This window comes from Ovis canadensis, chromosome 1 (assembly GCF_042477335.2).
Source record: "Ovis canadensis isolate MfBH-ARS-UI-01 breed Bighorn chromosome 1, ARS-UI_OviCan_v2, whole genome shotgun sequence".
Lineage (NCBI taxonomy): Eukaryota > Metazoa > Chordata > Mammalia > Artiodactyla > Bovidae > Ovis > Ovis canadensis.
In genome coordinates this window covers 22,066,113-22,087,290 of record NC_091245.1, presented here as the reverse complement: position 1 = coordinate 22,087,290, position 21,178 = coordinate 22,066,113, and the positions used below count along the sequence as shown (strand labels likewise).

At 46.6% G+C, this 21,178-nt stretch overlaps 1 pseudogene; it reads left to right on the top strand.

Annotated features, from left to right (window-relative positions):
- The first annotated feature begins 425 nt into the window (after positions 1-425).
- LOC138440751 (cytochrome P450 4A11-like) lies at positions 426-14,706 on the top strand (annotated as a pseudogene).
- Positions 14,707-21,178: the final 6,472 nt, after the last annotated feature.

Here is a 21,178-nt window from a genome sequence, read left to right as displayed (position 1 = left end):
GAAGAGAAGCCAGAGGCTCAGTTTTGGCTCCTCTTTTTATATGTTTTTTTCTCCTCCCCTTGAGCTTGCCCTATGTAAACTAGGCTAGCCAGGAGGGCTGTTTACTTCACCTGAGGTTCTCACTCCAGTCCTTGGACTTTCCTTTGTTCTATTTTCACGGGCTTTTTCCTTTCTTTGTCTTTAAGCCACTGCTATTTTGGACTCCTTTTTCCTATTCTAACTACTTAACACTTACATTTTGTGACAAAAAAGAGTTTAAATTAAAAAAAAAAAAGCCAATAACGACTCTGGAGGCCCAGGTCTGAGCTCTGCCTTCACCTTCATCCTCCCCTATGTGGGTGGGGAGATCCTCCCAGGCCAAGCTAGGTGCTCCAGGAAGGTCAGCCACAGTCAGGGACAGTCAGGGATCCAGAAACCACTGCATCATGAGTGTCTCTGAGCTGAGCCCGACCAGAGCCCTGGGCAGTGTCTCTGGGCTTCTGCAGGTGGTCTCCCTGCTCGGCCTGGTTCTGCTTCTGCTCAAGGTGGCACAGCTCTACCTGCGCAGACAGTGGCTGCTCAAAACCCTTCATCAGTTCCCATCTCCTCCTCCCAACTGGCTCTGTGGGTACAAGCAGGAGGTAGGATGGAACTAGATTAGGGACTGGAAGGGCTGGGAGGGGTGGGGATGTAGAGCATTATCATGGTCAGTGAATTCATACCTTGTCCTGTGCTTGTCTGGAAGCACTGACATCGATCTGATGGATCAGCCCTGTGGGTTCACTGCCCAGGAGACAACAGAGAGAAATCTATGACAGTGTTAGGTCACAGGAAAAGAGGCTCACCTGCTGAGTAGCCATAAGACAAACCTACTTGCCTTGATCAGACTAAGGGATTTTGCAACTCATGATTTCAGTTGTTGGCACACAGGAGTGAGGTTTCCAGGATGGGGCCAGCTAAACAGAACTGACATTCGAGTTGCACAATCAACAGGGTGAGTTTGCCTGCCTGGTGTCCTCTCTCTGGACTATGAACTCTTGGAACTGAGCCTGTAATCCTCCTCACCCCCAGCACCCAGCACAGAGCCTGCACAGAGTGGTGTCAGACCATTGTGTGGAGGGACAGAAGGAGGAAAATGAACAGCTTTCAGGCTTGGAGGGGCAGCATTGCCACACTCATCAATGGCAGCACTAGCCTGTGAGGTGGGGGATCTCTGAGCAAAGTCAGATGGAGAGGGGTCACCAAGGGTCTGTGGCTTAAACAAGTGTCAGGAGACAATCACAGGTTGCAGAGAGCTGAGGCCTCTCTTTCTTGAATGCACAATTAGTGCAGAGTGGAGACAAAGACAAGAACTGGAAACAGCCAAGTCCCATGCAGGCTGGTCCAGTATATCTCTCTCCTTCCTAATTTCCTGCACCTCAGGTTACTCAGGGTCCACCCCCACCTGCCTGTGCTTTCCAGCCTCTGGGAGTTGGCTCCCATGGGCCCTCTCCCTGGAATGACCTTGCCCGTCATTTCTATGGACCAAAGCCCAACCCCAAGCCATCTCCTCTCAGGTATTTTCCTTGGTCACCCATGAGTGAAGAGGAAAACTCTTTGTCCTTTGCAGATCCTTCTCATAAGGCAGAGCTGACTAGATTGAGCTATTTCTATCTGCAATGTCATAGCTATGAGCTCCTTCTGAGAGAGCCCACCTCTGGTTCATCTTTGTAGCCCAAAAGCATCTTGGTAAATGATGATTTGATTAATGAGCAAGTTCAGGACAAAGAGCTTTCTAACATCCGGTCTGAGTTAGGCACCCTTCCCAAAGCTTCCCCTGAGGCTTCGTCTTCCCTCCATCACACATTCATGATGCTCTCCTGTTATGGCCACTTGATCTCTCAGTCTGCTCCACTCCCCTCCAGGCTCCAAACAGACAAGCATCCTAGTTCATCCTAGAGCTGCATCCTAGTTCAGTGCCTTAAATCTGTGCCTGGCACATAGTAAATGCTCAGTAAACAAAAGCTTAGTGAAGGAACATGACCCACAGTAGACAAATTGCCTCAGAGCTCCTGAGTCCTGATGGGAGAAGGGTGCAGGCAGAGATCAGATACAAAAGTGCAAAGGGTTGCTCTGAGTTACACAGAAGTCAATGAAATAAAGACAATTTGACTATGGAACATGCTGGGGACGAACCGTTGATGAGAAATCCAGGGATAACAAAACAAAGCTGAGTCTCCAAAGTTGAGGAGGAGCAGTTGCTCTGTGGCAAAAAGGATGGGTAGAGGGAAGAACATAGGCAAAGACCTTGAGAGTGAGCAGGTGGAGCCAGTGCAAGGAGCGCTGGCAGCAGCATCTTGGGGGCAGAGCAATGGGTCCTGTGGAATCGCCAGCCCTACAAGGGCAACAAAAAAGACAATAAAACATAAAGGAAAGGGCTTTGTGGTCCACAATCAGGAGTTTACAAAGATTTCTCTAGGCAATGGGAAGTGCACAATGTTTCTGAATATTAGTAAATGATATGAGATAAAAAATCCAACTATTTTCACAATCTTATTTCAAAACCTGCTGGGGTCCAGCCCCGGTGGATCCAGGGTGATTCGAAGGTGGGGATGGCATCAGCGTCCTTGGAAAAGTACATATTTAATTACAGATATATAGAGAGATTAGAAACAAATAGTGTAGTAGGAAAATTAGTGGAGAAAAAGAGGGTGAATAACTTGGTTTATGTGGAATAGCATCCATGCTCCAGATGGGAATTCAGCTAGAAAAACGGGGAGCAAGAAAGAAACGACATGGGGGAATCAGTCTTTTCAGAAACTGATCCAATTTCTTTATTTTTGGGTTTGCTTATATACCTTTTGTTACACATAGGGATGAATACAGAGTCATGCGGGGGTCAGCAGTCCTGACCTTTATCAAAATCAGGTGCTTCACATAAAAGGTCTTAGGGATTTTACATCATCTTCTGGCCATGAGACCTGCTGACATTTTATGATCCTTTCTTTCTGATAACCAAAAAACTTGTTTCTTCCAAGGGTGTTTTTTCTTAAACCAGGCACCACCCGCCAAATAAAGTTGTATTCCTACAGGGTGAGGGTGTAGTGAGTTACAATGAAGAAAGGAATTTATTTAACCCAAGGTTAACATGATTAATCTTAAAGGTTAATACTTATTTCTCCTATATGCTTAAAGGTTAATACTTATTTCTCCTATATGCCACTTATATTCATTATAAGGGCAGGGAACATGGAGATTTAACAGCAAACATCAACCCAACAAATGAAAATCCTTTCACCAATGTTCCCCTTAAGATCTATTTAGTCTTAAGATAGTGATAAAGTTACATTTTTACATAGCAAGGACACAGTGATTTATAACAAAGTACAGTGATCTATTACAAAAGAGAAAATTCATTAACTCAAAAAGTCTAGTACTGCTAACCTTAAAACTACTATATTTCCTTTTCTATATTCCAAATACATTGATTAATATATTCCCAGGTGCCTAAGGATATGGAGGCCTGGCGGCAATCATTGACTCAACAATGAGAAAAGCCCTATGCTAATTAAGACTCTCAAAATACTCCAAAACTCTCTGTGCTGTTTATGGTTGAGAGGTAGTAAACAATCATGTGTGTAGTGGCAGGAGTATGGATAATCCTGTCACACAAGCTAGTCTGTCAGCAGAGAGGTTTGACCTGAAACACCCTTGTCACACCCAGGGCAGGGAATTAGCAGTAATCATTGGCACAACAAATGAAAAAAACCTTTCACCAATATAATTCCTAACCAACCCACTATACTAATAATTTCCAACTCCCCAAAAGAATTTGCCTTTAGTAAGTCTAAAACATCTCATGCCTCTCAGGTTGGGAGGCTGTAAACAATCACATGTGGCTGGACAAACCTATACAGGTGGGCTAGATAACCTTCAGAGCAGTCCGTAAGCTGAAACACTCTTGTCACGCCCAGGAATTTTTATTGCCTTGGAGCTGCACGCTTACTCCTTCTCCGAGAGAAACGGTTATGGGGGAGGGCCCACTGTAAAGTCAGAGGTGTAGGTGAGAGCATAAAACAGACTCTGGTTTTGGGGTAGATGCTCGGGAACAGGGGGTTTCCTGAGGCTTGATCACGCCTTTGCGTATGCCAAGCCTCCTTCCTCATGACCTTTGCCATAGGCGGAGTTCCTCACACTGGCTCCCAGCAAAAACCATTTTCATATATACATCCAGAATTTGTCCCCCAACTGTGCACACACTCAATATGTAAAATAACATTATACACACATAGTTTAATTTTTTCACTTTGCCATATATATTCTAAATACCCTTTTATATTAACATTTACATGTATGCTGTGACAGTATTGAAGATATATAACAGTATGGCAAAATGAAATTAAATAATAGCTTAATTTTTAAAATATAGTCTATTTTTCTTCTTCAAATAAACAAAATAAGACAAAACTGTTTACCAAGTGTTATGAATTATCACTAACTGCTCATGCAAATTTTATCCAAATGACTTCCAAAAGTTTTGTGCACCATGGAGTCAACCCCTGATGTAGGTGTCTGTAAGCACTTTGTAGTGGTGGCCTAAGTCTACCCAACAATGGGACAGAATCTGGTCTAAGCATCAAAGGTGGACAGCCAGCAAGGTCTGGATCAGAGCCCAAGTCAAAAGAAACAGTTCTGAACTCTTAGTTCTGCTGATGGATCCAGAGTAACCTCCTGATACCCCAACCTACCCTTGACACGACTCCAGCCCTGGCACTGAAAGAAGGGTTTTATTGATTAGTCTTTTCTTTGCTTACAATTCCAAGATGACAGTGAGCTGCAAGCCCTACTGAAAAGGGTAGAGACATACCCGAGTGCACGTGTTCGCTGGCTGTAGGGGACAATGGCCATAGTTCTGATCTACGACTCTGACTATATGAACGTGGTCCTGGGGAGGTCAGATGAGAGGGAAACCCTCAGCAGGAGAAAATCTTCCCTTGAATACATGCCCCTGGGTGTGAAATTCCAGAAGAGACTGGCCCTTCAGACATCAAGGCCTGAACTCTTTCAAACATTCCTCAACACACCGGCCAGACTAAAGACAACATTATTTACTCTTTCTAAATGCTTAAACATCTGGGTGAGGCTGGCTTCTCTTTTATTTCTTACTTTTCTTCTTATTACAGCCAAACTGAAATGATCCCAGATCTGGAAGACAATTCCCTATCCACACTGATCAAGGTTGACCACCTCTCACAGTTGCCTCTCCTTGGTCATGGGATGGCCAAACCACCACAAATTATAGTACACCCACAGGTTCTGTCTTATTCTAAGGCACTGAACAGAGCTAACGTTTCATGGCAATTCACCATTCTTGGTCCTGTGGATGTTCTTTTCCCAGAACACTGAGTCTGCCTTCCTGGGCTCACAGTGACTATCTGGACAGAGAGAGTCAGTGTTGGGAGGCAAGTGGCGGGTATATTGAGACAGACTGCCATCTGACAAGCACCAGAAAGGGGAGCACCGTGGCCTGGACCTCAGCTGCTCTGGGGGCTCCCTGACTTTTTTGGCCCCGTCAACTTTTCTTCCTTACTTTTTAGGCCCAAAGTCTCTTAATGTCTACAGATTCCTGATTCCCTGGATTGGTAAGTACATTTAAATACAACAGTGTTTCACCTACTAGTTAGGTTAAAAAGAGCTTCCACTTTGCATAATGGAGAACTTCTGCCAGGCACCCTGTCACCACCTCCATCCCTAAATCAAGCCTTATTTCTCTTCTTCCAATACAACATTCATCCTTTGTAATAGTGCTGAGAGCCCTCCTGAAGCTGAGCCTCTACTTCATCTCTTCTCTGTCCTTTCCAATGTTCTCAGCCTGACTTTTAGGTAAATCCTTCATTCACCTGCCCCCCCCACCCCACCCCCACACACACACACTACTGTTTATCCACTTCTATCTCACTGCTGTCATAATCATGTCCTAGGGACAGACATACTGGAAATTAACTTCCCTGAGATGTACTGCCTTTCCAACTCTTGCTCTTCATGAGCCTTCTCCTGACATACTCCATTCCTCCCAAGTTGGCCCCAGTCTCCCTGATGCCCATACACACCCATCTGTGGTCCAGGGACAGGCTTGCTGCTGTTGGAGGGGCAGACGTTGTTCCAGCACTGGTGGATGCTGACCCCAGCCTTCCACTATGACATCCTGAAGCCCTATATGGGACTCATGACCCACTCTGTCCAAAGGATGCTGGTGAGTTCAACCCTTGTTGCCAGTACCCACTCCCATTCAATGCAATTGACAAAGTCCACTCTCAGACGCTTGTGTCCCTCAGACATCCATCAGATACAGTCCCCAGAATGATGAATTTAGAACTTCATAAGAGACAGTGCTCACCAAAACTGAATGGGACAGAGGAACATGCAGGCACCAACTTGGATCCACAATTTGTTCCTCAACAAAGGAAAGGAAGTTATTCAGGATGCACATTCGTCTCATCTCAAGTCTTTGACACAGAAGACTAGAAGAAGGACAGAAGCACAAATTGGCCATGACTGGCTTGAGCAATGGCAGCTTCAGTGGAAGAGTGGACATCCCAGAATGTTACTCAAGTGGGCTCTACCTGGGTCCAGGGCTTCTATGTGGCACTGAGCCACTCAAGGGAGCAAATGAAACCAGGTCTACACTCAAAGAGTTCAGTTCAGTTCAGTTCAGTTCAGTCGCTGTTGTGTCCTACTCTTTGTGACCCCATGAATCACAGCATGCCAGGCCTCCCTGTCTATCACCATCTCCCAGAGTTCACTCAAACTCACATCCATCGAGTCAGTGGGTCTTCACAAACATCATCCCTGATCCAGACCAGGTACCACCTGGGCTCAGCTAATATTGGACAAATGAAAGGAACTGAAGTAAGTCAAGCCCCTTCCTAGGAGCTCTAATAGAGCTTCTTAGGCTTTTCCTTGCCTTTAAATATTTGCTTACTAGTGTTGGACGTCACCTGACCTACTGTCGATTTTGATTCCCCCTTTGTTCCCAAGAAACTATGCTTTTTGCTCTGCCACAGGATGTTTATCATCATAAATTATTGCTAAAATTCAGAATTAACTCAAATATTATGAGAGACCATGTCAATTTATATAATAAAATATTCATAGGAAACTGGTATCATATTACACACATATGTTTAGCCTCAGTTGCTAAAACACATCTGCTTAGAGAGTGAGGAAATCTCATGCAAATAGGTAGAGACAGAGAGGGCCTGGCCTTGTCAGCACAGGCCTTCTGGAAGAGCAGAGAAGAGTCAATCTTCCTCTCCACAAGACAAGTAGGAGCTCATCAGCCAGGACTCACATGTAGAGATCTTCAGACATGTCTCCTTGATGACCCTGGACACCATCATGAAGTGCACCTTCAGCTTCCAGTGCAGCATCCAGACTGACAGGTCAGTGATGGCACTTCAAGGGCAGAGTCCTGTTGTCACCAGCTGGGGAGGACTTATCTGAGAGCCAGTAAGGGCAGCAGGGATGTTTCTCAGCACAAAAATTAATGTTCTGCAGAGAAACGTGGACCATGGTCAAATACCACCCAGACTATTCTTGACTCAGTCACAGGTCCCTGATTCCTACACAGGGAAAAGCCCGGCTCCTTAGGACACTTGTAAATAATGAGGGTTTTCAGAGGGTAAGATAGAAATGACAATGCCTAGATGTTGCCTGTCCCTACTGACTGAGGAATCCTCGACCCAGAGCCCTAATCCCTCTCCAGGTCAGAGGCTCCCTCAACTCCAGTCTCTTCTGCATCCTCTCCCTTCAGGAACTCCAAGTCCTACATCCAGGCTGTCAGGGATCTCAACAGTCTGATATTTTGATATATATTGATCTCAACAATTCTGATATTTCTTGAATGAAAAATGTATTCCATCAGAAAGACCTCATCTACAGGCTGACACCTGAAGGCCACTGGAACCACTGGGCCTGCCAGCTCGCCCATCAACACACAGGTTCTCCTCCTTCTTGTGGGCTGCTCCACACACCTACATCAGGCACATGTGAAAGGGCTTGGCCTTGACCCCCAGGCAAAGCCCACACTCCTGCTTCCTCTTCAGGATCTGACACACACCTGCATGGGACTGGGAACCCAGAGGTCACGGGTGTCAGGTGTTGAATAGGGAGTTACAGGAGTCACCATGTTGGTGATGACTAAGTGAGACCCCCTCCCAACAGCATTCAGACAGAGCCTCCATGTGCTGTGTTACTGCAGGGATTGCTACCTGGAGTAGATGACACTGGAGTTCTCAGTCCTGACATGCTCACCCAGTCCCACTCTCACCCACATCCACCTGGCACCCAGACTGGGCCTGAGAGGCAGATGGGTCTATGGTGGGTGCTGCATATGGGCCACCAGAGTCCTCAGCTATGTCTGGGAACCACTGTTCTGGGACAGATGCAGTGATCAAGGAGAGGAAGGCTCACCTGCAGAAGGAGGGAGAGCTGGAGAAGGTGAGGAGCAGGAGGCACTTGGACTTCCTGGACATCCTCCTCTTTGCCAGAGTGAGTGTGAGCAATAGAGGCCTGAGCCTTTGGGCAGAAGTGCATAGGAAGGGCATACCCTACACTCTGGCCCTGCCTCCACAGATGCAGAAGGGGAGCAGCTTCTCTGATGAGGACCTCCATGCTGAAGTGGACACATTCATGTTCAAGGGTCACGACACCATAGCCAGTGGCATCTCCTGGATCCTCTATACACTGGCTTCCCACCCTGTGCATCAGCAGAGGTGCCAGGAAGAGATCCAGAGCCTCCTGGTGGATGGTGCTTCCATCACCTGGTCAGTGTCCAGGAGATAGAAGAACCCTGCCCCATCTGTGCTAGAGAGAATCCCTGCTTGTCCTGTCCTGCCCACCCTTAGATGCATTTCTTTTCAAGGACCACCTAGACCAGATGCCCTATACCACCATGTACATCAAGGAGGCTCTGAGACTCTATCCCCCAGTGCCCAGCAAGCCAGAGAGCTGAGCAAGCCCATCACCTTCCATGAGGGACGCACCTTACCTGCAGGTATGAACTTCACCTCACCACTCACCTAAGTCTACTCCAAGACCACACAGGACCTCAGAGCCCCACATGGGCTCTTCCAGTTCTGGAATGGCATGACTATTGTTTCTGCCTCAAGATAGTTAATATTTGCTTTGAAGTATATCCAACCAGTCCATTCTGAAGATCAGCCCTGGGATTTCTTTGGAAAGAATGATGCTAAAGCTGAAACTCCAGTACTTTGGCCACCTCATGCGAAGAGTTGACTCATTGGAAAAGACTCTGATGCTGGGAGGGATTGGGGGCGGGAGGAGAAGGGGACGACAGAGGATGAGATGGCTGGATGGCATCACGGACTCGATGAACTTGAGTCTGAGTGAACTCTGGGAGATGGTGATGGACAGGGAGGCCTGGCGTGCTGCGATTCATGGGATCGCAAAGAGTCAGACATGACTGAGTGACTGAACTGAACTGATGGACAACTTTTGAAGAGTGCTTGATGCAGAATCTGAAGCAGCAAACACTCAATAAGCAACTGCTGGGCTTTGGATGGGGTCTTGTAGTAGTCCTAGAGTTCTTAATTCCTTGAGTTGTAAAGGCTTGAAGCAAAAGCAGAGAGAAACAGGTAGAGATTGTTTTTTCCATGTGGGCTCTAAGGAGGGAGCTCTGCGAAATCACCGCCAGGGGTCACACGGACTTCTTTTTGAGGCCTTCCTATGAATGGCAGAGAGCATCTGATGACCTACCATGGCTGGAGGCCAACCATCAGCTCCCCTTCCAGTGGGCCTGAATCCAAGCCCTGCCCCTTCCTAACTATGAGATCATAGACACATCCGTTAACCTCTCGAGGCTCAGGTGCTTCCTCTCCACCTGGGGATATGACTGCCTTCCTTGACGGCTGTGTGAGTACTAAATGAGCTACTGCACATTTCCAAAGGGTCATGATGGCACTTGATAAATGTGACTTGTCATCTGAGTTGCTCCTATATGTAAGCCTCCAATTCTTTAACTTCTCAGTCCTGGGCCCTGGTTACCTACTCCTAAACAGTGATCATGTGATTTGTCATGCCCAGCCCACCAGTCTCGCAAGGGCATCATTTCATTCAGAGCAATGGAGAGTGATCCAAGACACTTTGTGCCAGCACATGCCCACTGCTCCATGGGAACCATCAGGCTTCTCTCTCTCCTCCCTTCCCCATAGGAATCATCCTCCCCTATCCTTTTATGGGCTTTATACAACCCAAAGGTGTGGCCAAACCTGGAGTTAAGATGGTGGTGGGAGGAGGGGATGGGATGCTCTCTCCACACCAATCCCTTCTGCTGCTCCTCCTCTGGGATTCTTGTCCCCTGATAGATTGACACAAGAAGTTTGACCCCATCTGTCCTGACCCTGGTGCTCTCTCTGCAGGTGTTTGACCCATTCCGGTTTGCACCAGGTTCTACTCGACACAGCCATGCCTTCCTGCCCTTCTCAGGAAGATTCAGGTGAGGCCTCTGTACTTGGGGAATCAGGTGTCACTGGTTGCTATCCGGTATGTGTGATTGTCTACATTCAGATGTGGTACATGCAGTTTTGTCCTTGTATGTTGATGTGTTGAGAAGCGGAGGTGGGTCTCCAGGTATAAGAAGGCTTTCAGGACCCACTGCAATGACTTTGATCTCCTGACTTCTGCAATAACTGGCCACATTTCCATGTCAGTGGCTGTTTCAAAGTATTCTGGGGATTTCCTCACTTTAGGAGTATGACTTTAGCATCAGAAGTTTTCATGAAAGTTAATCTTCAGATGCTTAGTTCTTTGCAATTATCAGTTATCTTAAAAGGCAGATGACTCTTTCTTCCCACATTCTTAGTCAGAGCACTACCTTTTCTGCTTAAATCACCAATCAGCCTCTCATTGTATATATTATGTTTCCATGGATTTGGACTCCCAGCTGTCTTCCTTCTTCCCAGCTGTCCTGGAGGTTCAAGTCATATTAGTGATCAGTTACAATTGCCCTTTGAAGAAAGTTACACAGTCAGTGTGTTCTCTATTTCTCTGGGGGACTCTAACAAATCTTTAACTAAATATTCATACAAATGTGATACCTTTTCAAGTTGCCCAAATTCTTTATATGTATGGTGGGTTATTTTAAAGGAAAACTGGAGAAGAAAATGGCAACCCACTCCAGTGTTCTTGCCTGGAGAATCCCAGGGACGGGGGAGCCTGGTGGGCTGCCGTCTGTGGGGTCACACAGAGTCGGACACGACTGAAGCAACTTAGTAGTAGTATGGTGGGTTATATACCACACTCCCAAATTCTATAGTGTCTAACGTTGGCAAAAAGCATAAAGTGGAGGACAATCAAGCAATTGTGAGAGAAACATCCATTATTTTGTATTTAACGTAAGCCTTTGAAAAGTTCCTTGCATGTAAATATAAAGCACACTTTAAATGATGATTAAGGTGGATGACACATCCAGAATGACTACGGTGAAAATTGTAAGATCATCCCCTGAAACAGTAACTTTCATAACTGCAACTTCTTAGTAAGAACCAGTTGCTGTTGTTGTTGTTTCCTGAATCTACAGTTCTGTGAAATTTTCAGTTAGTGAATCAACCTTCACAGAATAGGTTTGAAGCCAATTGTCTTCCTGAATTGGTTCTAGGATTTAATTTGCACTAGGGTCCAGTCCTTCCTTGTAGACATGGCTGCATGTCATGCAGCTACCACTAGAGGACAAGAGGGACTCAGAAGCTTGATTCCTAGGTCAGAATTAATATATATCTTACTGTCATTCCATTTAGGTTGTTTTCAGTTCGGTTCAGTTCAGTCCCTCAGTTGTGTCTGACTCATCGAGACCCCATGAACCACAGCACGCCAGGCCTCCCTGTCCATCACCAATTCCCAGAGCTTATCCAAACTCATCTCCATTGAGTCTGTGATACCATCCAACCATCTCATCCTCTGTTGTCCCCTTCTCCTCCTGCCTTCAATCTTTCCCAACATCAGGTTCTTTTCAAATGAGTCAGCTCTTCGCATCAGGTGGCCAAAGGACTGGAGTTTCAGCTTCAGCATCAGTCCTTCCAATGAACACCCAGGACTGATTTCCTTTAAATCTTGTTTAAATATGAAAGCATATATTAAGCATGTCTTCATGTGCCAAGGCCTATGCTAGGAGATGGAAACACAGAGAGGATAACGCCATCCTCCCTCAGAGCTCTCTATCAACAAATCAACATGTCTACTCAAGACAGACACCATTCACACACCCACTCTTTCACTCACTCATTCATTGCGCAGACTGTGGAAGATTAGAAGATCTTGGCACTGTGCTAGGCACTGGATGTGATATGTCCTTGAGTTAACACTAATGGTGCCTTGAGGTGCCTTGAGGAGGGGAGAGGTGCAGCTAGCAGAGGTGGTGAAGGTGGTGGTCACTGGATTGAGCCTTGAGCATGTGGTCTGTGGAGGTGGGGGAAGGGACAACAAGAGAAGCTGAGTTGAGGAAGAGGAGCTGTGATAGCTTACAGTAAACTGTATTGGATTCATGATCTCTGAGGGAGAGAATTTCACTTTGGGACCAGACAGGTGGCTTCAGTCACTCAGAGCTTTGTGTGGCAAAAGTTTTATTACAGTCAAAAGGAGCAGAGAAAACATCTTACATAAACATCAGAAGGAGGCAGAGAGTGTTGCTAGTTTTAACAAGGGAAATCCCTTGCATTCCTATACACTAACAATGAGAAAACAGGAAGAGAAATTAAGGAAACAATTCCATTCACCACTGCAACAAAAAGAATAAAATACCTAGGAATATATCTACCTAAAGAAACAAAAGACCTATATATAGAGAGAGAAAACTATACAACACTGATGAAAGAAATCAAAGAGAACACAAATAGATGGAGAAATATACCATGTTCATGTATTGGAAGAATCAATATAGTGAAAATGAGTATACTACCCAAAGCAATCTATAGATTCAATGCAATCCCTATCAAGCTACCAACAGTATTTTTCACAGAACTAGAACAAATAATTTCACAATTTGTATGGAAATACAAAAAAAAAAAAAAAAACCTCCAATAGCCAAAGCAATCTTGAGAAAGAAGAACGGAACAGGAAGAATCAACCTGCCTGACTTCAGGCTCTACTACAAGGCTACAGTCATCAAGACAGTATGGTACTGGCACAAAGACAGAAATATAGATCAATGGAACAAAATAGAAAGCCCAGAAATAAATCCACGCACCTATGGACACCTTATCTTTGACAAAGGAGGCAAGAATATACAATGGAGAAAAGACAATCTCTTTAACAAGTGGTGCTGGGAAAACTGATCAATCACTTGTAAAAGATTTATATACTTTTTCAAAAGAATGTCTCAAGGTTGTAGAGGTCTTATCAGACCCACTCCCACAACATACATCTTAAGATAATAGGATTAGTCAGAAGTTTCCTGTTAAGAAGGAGAAACATGTCCTGGATCAAGATACATTGTTGTTATACAATCATTAGTACAAGCTTAAGGAAAAACATACCCTTGAGTAAGATATGTTTTGTTTTGTTTTGTTTTGTTTTCTGTAACCATCAGCTCTGGGCTTAAAGAAAGTTAGTCTTAGGCAATTTAGATTGTTACCATAACAACTCAGAGCTTAAGAAAAAGATGTCTTATGTGACTAAGATGAAGGAATGTAAGGGGAAAAAATGGGTTTGTCCCTTTCTCCTCCTTGAAGGCCCTGGTATCCTTATCAACCTACGTAACAAGAAGCTCTCTCAGCTGGACAGGACCCAGATGAGTAAGGAACAATCCAGACAGAGCTGTGATACAGTTGTAGCACTGGGTGATGTCCTCCTTGTGATGGGGAATAGAACAGGCCTGGAGCTGCCATGGCTTCAATAGAGAGAGGAGATGCAGGGAGGCTGAAAAGGTCAGGCAAGGAGACCAAAGGATGGTTAGTTAGGGGGTCACTTCTAGAGTAGAATAGGAAGATTTAGAGCAGATTGACTGAAGGGCTGAGGGGATACAAGAGACCAATCCATTAATTAACTGGGAGGCAAATTGTCCAGCAGGCTCAGGGTCACTAATTCATGTCCCAACAAGGAAGTTGTTTGTTGCCATTCTGATTCCTTGCACAACCCTCTCTTGTCCTATCTGGAAATGGGGACCCCTATTTGTCTGCCATAGAAAGTGAGGGCCTGAGTGTGAAGCCCACCCTGTCCCATAGAGTGTCCTGGCCTGGCCTAAAACCAGAAACTGCCTGTGAACCAGTGAACAAAGTTCTCATTCACATTTCCTGATTTGCTTGACTTGATTCTGTGCTTAGAGTTCAGGTGCTCCCCAACAGGATTTCTTGCTGAGAGCATAAGTGGGAGTTAGGGGCTAGTTTTTAGAGAGGTGGGCTTTGTCAAAAGACAGGGGGAGAGTGTGGACCAAGGCCTGGGTGGCAAGTTCAGTGTGACTTATAGGGAAGGGATCATGGTTTGGTCATGTGGAGGACAGCCCTGAACCCCTGTCTCCAGCAGGTGTCAAAAGCCTCTGCTCACTTCCTTTTCCCATCCTGACCCAGGAACTTCATTGGGAAGCAGTTTTCCATGAATGAGTTGAAGGTGGCTGTGGCCCTGACCTTGCTTCGATCTGAACTGGCACCAGATCCCTCAAGAGTCCCAGTGCCCATTTGAAAACTTGTGTTGAAGTCTAAAAATGGGATCTACTTGTGGCTCAGGAAGATCCTCTGATCCTTTTGTGGACAGCACAAGCTCTGAGGGCCCCTGTCTGTCAACCTGCCTTGCTGTATCTCTCTCCTGTCCATGCCTCTTTGCCCACTTCCTGCTTCCATCTGCCCACCTACCAGCCTGCCTCATCTCCTGCTTCCTGCCCAGCAAACTTTCTGTCCTCCTCATCTCACTTGTCTGTAGGATCCTATCTGCTTCTCTCTCCATCTGTCTCTGACCCCTTATATCTCTCATTGCCCACCTGAATCCCAATCATCAGCCCTCCTCCATTCTGTCTACTCTCTCCCTGTGTTTCCCCCCTTCTGCCTGCCTGTCTGTCCCTGTATTCACTTCCTTTTGCTGATAAAATAATGTATCACTGCCTTAGGGAATAGGCTCTGACAGCTCTGGAGTAAGAAATCTGAAATTGGTTGCCCTTGAATAACCAAGATGTTGGCGGGCCCCCTCTCCAGGGATCTAGGACAGGGTCCCAGTCTTTGCCTTTTCTGCATTGAGAGCTGCAATCCTTGCATTCCTTGGCTCCTGGGCCGTCCTCCACATTCAAATCCAGCAGCATCTTCAAATGAACCTTTTCTTCTGTCTTCACATCACCTTCTCTTTCATGATGACTTTGTGATTAGATGAACAACTCAGATAAGACAGGCTTGTTCTCCTGATCTAGGGTTAAGGACAAGGACACCTGGGCAGCTGTTGCTGGACCTGCTAAGTCCTGTGTGACTACCATTGGCCTGGGCTCCTGATCTCTCCCATGTGTGATGAGTCTTCCCGTGTGTCACTCATGCGGCTTCCTCTCTCTTGCCCTCCCTGGATAAAGTTCACAATGTCATATGGAGTGTGTGTGTCTTTGAAAGGAGCTGGGAAGGGAGAGGGAAAGGAGAAGGAAGGGAAGGGGAAACAGTGGAGAGGACAAGGGGAAATAACACCTGCTCTGTGGGGCTGGAACCCCAGCAGGGAGAGCATGTCCAGTTCCCTTGCAGCCTCACACTCTGGGGTCCCTGATTCCCCGCACCCTGCCTGGCATCTGAGGCCCCCATGACAGCTGAGTCAGGAGAAAATTCTCATCTCCAAAGGCTCAGAGGGAAGACACTCATACCAGCACCTGTCAGGGAAGGAGCCTCCCTGATCTTCTGTGGTAGCTTCCTCACCACATCTGTAGAGAGGCCCAGCCAATGCCCACCCTGTGCTAGCAGGGAAGACTTTACAGACTGGCCAGGCACATGGGTCTCCTTCATCCTAGAAGAGATTTGAAAAGAACCCAGCCTGGACATGTCACCAGCCCCCTGATAGTTCTACCTCACAAGCAGAGCCATAGGCTCCTCAGAGGCCACAAGTGGTGGGGGCATGTGTGTACTGGAGGGCCTGGGAGGAACCAGCTGGGCACAAGTATTGGCTGCTGGGAGAAGATGTCAGATCCAAATCCAGGACAGCTGGTGGTACCTCCCACATAGGACAACACCGTGGAGTCTCTGGTCTTTCTCCTCAGCCACCATGATGAAGGAGCTTCTTCAGCCCTGGTATTCCCAGAGACTGGGAGGGATGTAGTCCTCCTGACACAGGCACTGACCAGAACAAGGCCCTTGCACTCCTCCAGCCTCTCTGCACCCAACCCTGCTGTCTTCTGGCTCTGCACACAGGTCTTCCTCCCACTCACCCCTGCTCTTTCAAGCCCAGGGCCCTGGTGCCAGAGGAGACTTCCCTGCAGCCCTGGGGCTGCACTGGTATGGTGCCATGTGCCTCTTGAAGGGACATCTCCCCAGCCGGTGCCTAAAACTGGAACCTTCAGACCAGTTCCCCTTTTTCCCCACTCGCCCCAGGCCCTAGGCCTCAGGGCTAGTTCATCTGCTACAAGAATGGGCCAGATGGACATGCTGGGCTAGATGGAGCAAAGGGCAGGAGAGTTGACTGGGAGGGTCCTAGACAAGAAGCTTCTCAGGTCCCCTGGTGTCAGGAGGTACAGAAGGGCTTCAGTTGGTCACTCTGAGAGCACATGACAATGGACTCCCTCTCCTTTCTGTTCTTAGGGCTGAATCAAGATGCCTAACCAATAAAGGAAAATCTAGTCACTCAGTGTGGGGAGGAAGAGCTGCAGAGCCCTGAGAGGAACCCAGGACAAGGAGGGGATGGATGGGCTGGGAGGGGGTTGAGTGTAAGTGGTTACCCACCCCTGACCTTTAGTTTGGACAAGCCCCCCAAATGTGGCTCCATAGATTGTGCGTGAACCACATATTAGGAGATCAGGCATTCAAGGAGAGTGTTGGGGTCAGAGTTACATAGGGTGGAAGAGCAGGTCAAGAGGAATCTTAAGGCTCCTGAGAGAGCTGGCTTCCAAGTAGATTTCATGGAAATCTTTGGTGTTTTACTTGGAATTGTAGGCATTGGATTTGATCTTAAGGGAGAGAATTATGAAATAGTGATTTAAGTCACTAAAGATGAAACTTCACCCCTTCCTCTTTTGCATATGATCTCCATCTCTTTTCAGTACCCACCACTCTAAAAGCACTCCCTACCTGTTGAACTCTTATTCACCCTTCAATGTCCCATTCTTTTTTTTTTTTTTGGTCAGGGGAAGCAGGTCAGTGTCTATTCCTGGATCACAAGAATTATTTTTATTGTACTAGGGTAAGTTTCTACCTTTAATACAGCCTGTGAGCTCAAGAAATATTTGATGAGTGAATGAATGACTGAAAGACCATTCCTGGGAGGTATGTAGGAAATAAATTATTATCCCACATTTCAAAATAGAAGCTGAGGCTCAGAGAGGACAAGTCACTAGCTGCATAAGTAGTAAAATCCACTCTGGGGCTGGGCCTCCTGGATCCAAGGCCAGTGCTCCATCCACTGGCACAGTCATCCAGGACACACTCCATAGTGGACGGGACAAGCCCTGGGGAACTATTAAGAAGAGCTGAGGCGGGCAGTTCTGAAGTTCAACAGAGAAGGATTTCAATTTCACCAGGGTCTCTCAGAGTCTGTTTTCTGTTGACAACATCACTTTTCCTCTCTGAAGCTAGTTTTCCTCTCTGAAGTGGGGATGATAATAAAACAAACCACATCTACTGAAAGTCTGCTGAACTGAACTGTGACTGACTAGTTTCAAGTCAGCTCTACTTGCAGGTGTGTCTCTGCACCAGACAACATGGCACATTGCAGTTTCTCATTAAATATTTGGTGAGAAAATTGGAGAAGGAAAAGTGGGGGTATGCCTGGCCATTGTCACTGTCAGCTAAGAAAGCTTTTCTCCCACTCTTCCCCAAGTGTATCCTGCACAATCAACTCTGGAGTCCCAGGTCTGAGCTCTGCCTCCATGTTCACCCTCCCCCAGGTGGGCACGGAGATCCTCCAGACTGGGTGCTCAGGGAAAGTCAACCACAGTCAGGGACAGTCAGCGATCCAGAAGCCACTGCACCATGTGTGTCTCTGCACTGAGCCCCTCCAGAGCCCTGGGTGGGGTCTCTGGGCTCCTGCAGGTGGTCTCCCTGCTTGGCCTGGTTCTGCTGCTCAAGGTGGCACAGCTCTACCTGCGCAAACAGTGGCTGCTCAAAGCCCTTCATCAGTCCCCATCTCCTGCTTCCCACTGGCTCTATGGACACAAGCAGGAGATAGGGCGGAGCTGGACCAGGGATTGGGAAGCCAGGAGGGGAGGGGCTCTAGGGCATGATCATGGTCAGTTAGTCCATGGGACAAAAGCTTGCTGGGTGACCAGCACATGGCCCCATGAAGTAACCCAGCTAACCTCTCAGGTCATGGCTCTTCACCCTGTCCAGGGAGCTCACTCCTCCCAGGCCTTGTGCTGGTGTCCTCGGGTCTGTCAGACACTCTTCCTTAAGGAGATCTCAGGCTGTCCTGGCAGCCCTGCCCTTTGAGGACAACAACTGTTCCTTCCTGAATCTCCCCAATCTCCAGACTGAGCACCTTCAGCTGTTCTCACAGGCTTCCAGATGCTTCCCTGCCCCATCCCTCAATCCCACCCTCCCTGCCTGGCCCTGAGCTCGCCTCGGAGCACAGATGTCATTCTGATGGATCAGCCTTGTGGGTTCACTGTGTGTGGAGACAACAGACAGGAATCTAAGACAGTGTCACATCACAGGAAAAGAGGCTCACTTGCTGGGTGGGGACTTAAATCAGCTGTAGAGAAAAACCAGGTCATTTGTTCAGACTGAGGAGATTATATGGTCTCATGGTTCAGTTCAGTTCAATCGCTCAGTCGTATCTGACTCTTTGTGACCCCATGAATCACAGCATGCCAGGCCTCCGTGTCCATCATGAAATCCCAGAGTTCACTCAAACTCATCTCCGTCGAGTCGGTGATGCCATCCAGCCATCTCATCCTCTGTCATCCCCTTCACCTCCTGCCCTCAATCTTTCCCAGCATCAAGGTCTTTTCCAGTGAGTCGACACTTCTCATGACATGGCCAAAGTATTGGAGTTTCAGCTTCAACATCAGTCCTTTCAATGAACACTCAGGACTGATCTTCTTTAGGATGGACTGGTTGGATTTCCTTGCAGTCCAAGGGACTCTCAAGAGTCTTCTCCAACACCACAGTTCAAAAGCATCAATTCTTCGGCTCTCAGCCTTCTTCACAGTCCAACTCTCACATCCATACATGACAACTGGAAAAACCATAGCCTTGACTAGACCGACCTTAGTCGGCAAAGTAATGTCTCTGCTTTTGAATATGCTATCCAGGTTGGTCATAACTTTCCTTCCAAGGAGTAAGCGTCTTTTAATTTCATGGCTGCAATCACCATCTGCAGTGATTTTGGAGCCCCCCAAAATAAAGCCTGACTCTGTTTCCACTGTTTCCCCATCTATTTCCCATGAAGTGATAGGACTGGATGCCATGATCTTCATTTTCTGAATGTTGAGCTTTAAGCCAACTTTTTCACTCTCCTCTTTCACTTTCATCAAGAGGCTCTTTAGCTCCTCTTCACTTTCTGCCATAAGGGTGGTTTCATCTGCATATCTGATGCATATCTGCATATCTGATGCACATCTGCATATCTGTCCCAGCAATCTTGATTCCAGCTTGTGCTTCCTCCAGCCCAGCGTTTCTCATGATGTACTCTGCATAGAAGTTAAATAAGCAGGGTGACGATATACAGCCTTGATGTACTCCTTTTCCTATTTGGAACCAGTCTGTTGTTCCATGTACAGTTCTGTTTCTTCCTCACCTGCATATAGGCTCCTCAAGAGGCAGGTCATATAGTCTGATATTCCCATCTCGAAGAATTTTCCACAGTTAATTGTGATCCACACACTCAAAGGCTTTGGCATAGTCAATAAAGCAGAAACAGATGTTTTTCTGGAACTCTCTTACTTTTTCCATGATCCAGCAGATGTTGGCAATTTGATCTCTGGTTCCTCTGCCTTTTCTAAAACCAGCTTGAACATCCGGAAGCTCACAGTTCACGTATTGCTGAAGCCTGGCTTGGAGAATTTTGAGCATTACTTTACTAGCATGTGAGATGAGTGCAATCGTGCGGTACCTTGAGCATTCTTTGGCATTGCCTTTCTTTGGGATTGGAATGAAAACTGACCTTTTCCAGTCCTGTGGCCACTGCTGAGTTTTCCAAATTTGCTGGCATATTGAGTGCAGCACTTTCACAGCATCATCTTTCAGAATTTGAAACAGCTCAACTGGAATTCCATCACCTCCACTAGCTTTGCTCGTAGTGATGCTTTCTAAGGCCCACTTGACTTCACATTCCAGGATGTCTGGCTCCAAGTGAGTGTGAGTGATCACACCATTGTGATTATCTGGGTCATGAAGATCTTTTTTGTACAGTTCTTCTGTGCATTCTTGCCACCTCTTCTTAATATCTTCTGCTTCTATTAGGTCCAGACCATTTCTGTCCTTTATCGAGCCCATCTTTGCATGAAATGTTCCCTTGGTATCTCTAATTTTCTTGAAGAGATCTCTAGTCTTTCCCATTCTGTTGTTTTCCTCTATTTCTTTGCATTGATCGCTAAAGAAGGCTTTCTTATCTCTCCTTGCTCTTCTTTGGAACTCTGCATTCAGATGCTTATATCTTTCCTTTTCTCCTTTGCTTTTCACTTCTCTTCTTTTCACAGCTACTTGTAAGGCCTCCCCTGATAGCCATTTTGCTTTTTTTTGCATTTCTTTTCCATGGGGATGGTCTTGATCCCTGTCTCCTGTACAATGTCATGAACCTCCGTTCATAGTTCATCAGGCACTCTGTCTCTCAGATCTAGTCCCTTAAATCTATTTCTCACTTCCACTGCATAATGATAAAGGATTTGATTTAGGTCATACCTGAATGGTCTAGCAGTTTTCCCTGCTTTCTTCAAGTTAACTCTGAATTTGGCAATAAGGAGTTCATGATCTGAGCCACAGTCAGCTGCTGGTCTTGTTTTTGTTGACTGTATAGAGCTTTTCCATCTTTGGCTGCAAAGAATATAATCAATCTGATTTCAGTGTTGACCATCTGGTGATGTCCATGTGTAGAGTCTTCT